This window comes from Myotis brandtii, unplaced genomic scaffold, assembly GCF_000412655.1.
Source record: "Myotis brandtii unplaced genomic scaffold, ASM41265v1 scaffold273, whole genome shotgun sequence".
Classification (NCBI taxonomy): domain Eukaryota; kingdom Metazoa; phylum Chordata; class Mammalia; order Chiroptera; family Vespertilionidae; genus Myotis; species Myotis brandtii.
Genome location: NW_005360391.1, coordinates 1,175,206 through 1,180,759, shown reverse-complemented (window position 1 = coordinate 1,180,759; position 5,554 = coordinate 1,175,206). Strand labels below are relative to the sequence as shown.

Here is a 5,554-nt window from a genome sequence, read left to right as displayed (position 1 = left end):
ACTGTGCAGGCCAGAGCGCAGGGCTCAGGAGGCCCGGATTCAGCCACTGTAGCTGGGTGGCCTTGGGCAGGTTCCTCAGCCTCTGCCTCTTGATAAGATTCAGATGGTAGCCCCACCGTGGGTGGAGAAAATGATGGAGGATGGCCCCGAGTCCCTGTCTCCCTCCCCCCCACATCCCCTCCACCCCCGCCCCACGGGGCTGGGCACGTGCGTGAGCCCGGGAGTGGGGAACCAGAGAGGAGAACTTGGCTTGTGCAGCTGCTGCAGAAATTGGGCCCCTGCTTCCTCAGAAAGGCAAACATGGCCGTACCCAGCCAGCAAGTCCGCCTCTGAGGAGGAATTTCAGGAGAACTGAAACGGGAACTCTTCGCAGCAGCTTTGCTCACAGTCGTCCAAAGGCAGCGCTAGCCCCACGTCCGTGCATCAGCGTGTGCGTGGACCAACGGCCTGCAGCACCGCTCAGCCACAAGCAGGAACGAGGCACGGACACATCCATGACACGGGGAACCTCACCCACATCACACCGCGTGTGAGGGGCCAGACCCAAAAGGTCCCGTGGTTCCATGCGGATGACATCCCCAGAAGCAGTAAAACCCCAGACACGAGGCAGAGGGGCGGTGGCCAGGGGCTGCAGTCACGGGGAGAGGCCGCCTCTTGGTGTGGGGTCTCCTTTGGGGGTGCTGACGATGTCTGGGAACCAGAGACAGGTGCTGGCTGTGCAACATTGCGAATGTACTAAATACAGTGGGGCCTTGACTTACGAGTGTCCCGACTAACGAGTTTTTCGAGATAGGAGCCGTCTCTCGGCCAATTTTTTCCTTTGAGTTGCGAGCTAAAATTCGGGTTACGAGCCAGCTTCAGATACCCCACCGCTAGTTGGAGCAGTGAACGCCACAACATCAGCCCAGCATCACGTGTCTCACTCGTTCACTTTTGATTAGACATACGAGTAATTTGAGTTACGAGCTCCGTCGCGGAACGAATTAAACTCATAAGTCAAGGCCCCACTGTAACACTGAACGGTGGGCTTTTAAATGTTAACATGCGTCACGTGAATTTCACCTTAATTTTTTAAAAAGGGGTGAAGGGGGAGTCCTTATAGTCCGTTCTGCAGAGAAGAGAGGACTAGTCCAGAGCGGACCGACTGTCACCCCCCCCCCCCCCCCCCCCCCCCGTGGCCGCCGCAGCCCTCCGCAGATGGTCCAGGTCCTCGTTCTACACCAGGAGCCTGGGGCTCCGGCCCGAGCGAGCGCAGCTGGCGCTGGCAGCTCTGGGCTCACAGTCAAGGCCAGCGCCTCCCAGCCCCGTGTTCTGTAAGGAAACTGATGAACAAAGCAGTTAGAGCCATGTGTCCGGAGCTACCGCAGCGGCAAGGGCAGGGGCCCAGGAGGCCCCGGAGCCCCGAGGAAGGAAGTCGTGGGCACTTGGGGGACACAGACGGACAGGGAGGTGTATGGAGGCACAGCTCGGAGAGGACGGGGCGTCCCCGGCAGGTGCACCTCGGGGGCTGGAGAGCAACGGGACTGGTGTGCAGAGCTGAGGGCGAAGGAGCCGGCAGGAGCTCAGAACAGGGGCTCAGGGGGCTGAGACCAGGCCCTGAAGGGGCCGGTTGGTGGACGCAGGAGAGGTGGATGCAGCCGGATCCTGGAGGGCCTGTGCCAAGCCCTCCCCTCGCGTCTCCCCTGAGCACGGGGCCCACAGCGCCACCTCGGGACAGAGCCCAGAATTGGGATCTGGGAGGGCAGGTGGGCTTGGGAGGGCAATTCTATGTCTTTCCAGGTCCTGTCACCCCAGCCCCTGGAGTCCTTCAGAGAAACTACAGCAGATCCCATCAAAGCGCGATCCACCGCTCACCAGTGTCACCCCTCTGAGCCCCAGCCCCCTGATGAGGAGGAGGAGGAGGAGCAGCAGCGAGCGAGGAGAGAGGAGCGGGCAGGGGGCAGGAGAGGCCTGGGCACTGGGCCAGCCTGGCTGGTGCGAGGCTGGGGCCGTGGTTGGGGGCCCAGGTTCAGTGGGAGTACGAGGACCCTGCGGGCAGAGCTGCTCCCTAGGGATCCTGGCTCAATGTTAGTCCCAGAAGAAGAGGGGCCCAGGGATACCAGGAAAGCCCCCCACCCCTGAGGATTTCCCGGCCTCCAGAGCCCCTAGTGGCACCCAGCAGCAGGAAGTGAGTAATCACCTCTCAAGACCTAGGGCAGCCCAGGGCCAAGGACAGAGTGAGGAGGCGTGGCCAGGCTGGCTGTGACCCACTGACTGAGCAAGGGGCAGTCCGTCAGCCCCAACAGGACCAGGCCTGGCCACCCACTTCCCAGGGCAGCAGGGAGGGGACAGACGGATGGGCAGATGGACTGGCCTCCCCGTGCCCCCTCCTCCCCTCCCCCATGTGCTTCTCCCAACTCACCTTTGCACCGAGAATAGCAAGGTCTTCACTCCCTGAACCAGAGGAGGGGTGTGGGGAGGCAGGGGGACAGAAATTGGGGGGACCCATTTGAAGGAGTCAGATGAGTTCCTTCTCCACATGCGCCACTGCTCCGTGAGAATGAAAAGCACACGCTCGCACACGCCACGCAACACGCCACGCAACTCGCCCTGTGTCATTTCAGGAGTCCCGTCTCCTCCTCTTCTGCCTCCCCCGTCCCCGTGGGGGAATGAGGGAGACTGAGTCTTACCCGTGGAGCTCACGTCCGCAGGGCACGGAGGAAACCAGGCTGCTGAGTGCAGAAGGACCCGGACCCTGACCCGCACACCAGGAAAGGGCCCTGGGTGGCCTCCTAGGAGAAAGGCAAGAGCCACCAAGCGAAGCAGAGACAGGACACTCCGGGGAGAGATGACAGCACCTTCGAGGGGCCGGAGCCACGTGCCATCCTGCTGAATTCAGGAGCGTGAGGTGCTTCCATGGGGCTCATGCTTCGGGGCGGGGCCGGAAGTTGGAAAGGCCAGAGGGCAGAGGGCAGGTTCTCAGTGCGCCACACAAAGGGGCCCTGAGCAGTGGGCACCCCTCGGGGAATGACAGCTGGGTCTGTGCCCAGGGCTGGGGCGGCCTCTGGGGACAGGACGGGATAAGGAAACCCCGGGGGGAGGCTGTCGGAGTTCTGCAGGAGTAGCGTGGTCCCTCCTCTTCCTCTGAGTGAGCTGGGCGGGCTGGAGCTGGAGTCTGGGCAGGGCTGAGCCCGCAGGCCCCAGGAGAGCGGCCTGAATGGGAGAGGGATAATGAGTCAGTGGCTGCCAAGATTTTGCAGGAAGGGTTCAGCCAACTTGTCTTATGTACAAAAGACATGCTGATCCAGATATTAACGAGTGTGAGGTGTTACTGGTCCATAAGGATCCCCTTTTGAAACGGTTCCCACCCAGACTCGGCCCCAAACAGGGGACTGGCCCAGTGGGGGCTCCTCCGAGGCATGGGTGTGTTTGACTTGTTCCCTTCTCCCTAATAGTGAACAGCCAGCTGTGTAGACATCTGAGAAAAGAGTGGGTGCGTAGTGGATGAGTGGGTGGTGGGTGGATGGGTGTAGAGATGTATGGATGGATTCAGGGATGGATGGATGGATGGATGGATGGATGGATGGATGGATGGAGGGATGGATAGATGTAGGGATGGATGGATGGATGGATGGATGGATGGATGGGTAAATGGATTGATGGGTAGTTGGATGACTGGGTAGATACAAGTGTAGGTGGTCATGGTTTTATATGATATAAAGATCTTTAGATGTCAGGACGCCACACAATGGCACTCGGATGGAAGAAAGGCAGGGCTTTCTGTTACTTTAGTCCCAAATGAGAGAAGGCTTCCAGGCAGTGGATGGATGGATGGATGGATGGATGGGTAAATGGATTGATGGGTAGTTGGATGACTGGGTAGATACAAGTGTAGGTGGTCATGGTTTTATATGATATAAAGATCTTTAGATGTCAGGACGCCACACAATGGCACTCGGATGGAAGAAAGGCAGGGCTTTCTGTTACTTTAGTCCCAAATGAGAGAAGGCTTCCAGGCAGAACCACATAAGGGGCTGCACCCAGGAGCAGGGTAACAGCCAGCTGCAGGGAGCAGCTCACGTCCTGTAATCAGCCAGGCTTCTCGGGCTCCCTGTGGGTTGGCCAATCCAAATAATTTTGCGAGGTCTGAGGTATAGGGGCTCTCCACCACAGGGCCAATGCGGGGTGGTCCCACGCACCAGGCCTAGATCCCAAGCCTCCAGGTAAGCCTTTCTGGGGCTCGGCCTCCCCATCCGTGTGATGACAGAGTCAGATTTCAAGACATGGATCAGAGAAGTTCCAGGAGCAGCCGGGGTCGGCCCCTCCCATCGCTCCCAGCTCCTCCACGCCCACTTTAGTCCTTCTCTTTTGAAGGAAGGGCTTTAAGAGTTTCTTTCTTTATTTTTAAAATATTTTTATTGATTTCAGAGAGAGGAAGGGAGAGGGAGAGAGGGATAGAAACATCAATGATGAGAGAGAATCATTGACCGACTGCCACCTGCACGCCCCACACTGGGGATGGAGCCTGCAACCCAGGCACGTGCCCTGACTGTGACCTCCTGGTTCGTAGGTCGATGCGCAACCACTGAGCCACGCTTAAGAGCTTCTTACAAAAAAAAAAAAAGTTTGAAGCCCCTTTGCTTTGCAGTTTTCTGCTTCCGGGAGTGCTAAGTGCTGGGAATTGTCAGCAAGTCTCCGGAGAGAAGCTGGGCAAGCCAGTCTGTGGAGCAGGGCGGGGGACCTCCCCGGGGAGCTCGCCAGAAAACAGAGCGGGAAAGGGGTTCCTGAGTTCGTGCTGCCCTCGCCCCGCGGGAGGCAGCCGCGGCATAAAAATCATCCAACTGCCCTGCCCACCTGGCCACTGTCTGTTTACACCTACACTCAGGCCCAAAACAGCCCTGCAGGGAACAGCCGTGATAAGCAATCAGTGTTGTGCTCACTCACAGAGTGTGCCTGGCCAGCGGCAAGAGCACTCCTACCCGGGCTCACCCGCCAAGCAGCCACCATCCACACCTACGATCTCATTTAGCTGCAAAAGGGGACCGCAGGGAGGGTACACACAGACCCAGCCACAGGCGGCCGGGCTCCTGGGAGGACCAGGGAGGGAATGCCCAGTGCAGCAGAGTCCTGGGCTTAGTAAGGGGCCTGCCTCAGAGCGACAGCCAGATACCTTTCAGGACTATGTCCAATGCTGCTCCGAGGCTCCGGGGGCAGCCACGGTCCTCACCATAGAACATTCCTTGGGCCGACCTGGACAGTCTTCCAGGGGCTGCCCGAGCTCTCAGAGCTCAGAGGCCCATGGAGACCTGGGCAGCCGCCCGCCCCACCTGGCCCCGGGATCCTGAGTTTGGAAACTGAAGCCCGCCCGGCTCAGAGGCTGGGCGGGCGGCAGGGCTGGGCTGGAGTGGGAGGAGGAAGTGCCCAGGAGGGCGATGACGTCACAGCCCAGCCCTTGAAAGATGAGCTGTTCCTGCCAGCAATCGAGCTCCCCTGCAGCTCCTCCGAGAGGAGGGGACATCGGGCAGCCCTGCCTGACTCCGGACCAGGGAGCCACTGCCCCAGGTGCAGGCCCAGC

The 5,554-nt window shown here is 59.7% G+C and overlaps 1 protein-coding gene across 1 annotated transcript in view; it reads left to right on the top strand.

Annotated features, from left to right (window-relative positions):
- Positions 1–2,684: 2,684 nt before the first annotated feature.
- BDKRB2 (bradykinin receptor B2) overlaps positions 2,685–5,554 on the top strand; it is a 26,873-nt gene continuing 24,003 nt past the window's right edge. The window contains exon 1 of the mRNA XM_005868542.2: positions 2,685–2,887. The gene's annotated coding sequence lies outside the window, so the exon portion shown is untranslated. The remainder of the gene's footprint in view (positions 2,888–5,554) is intronic.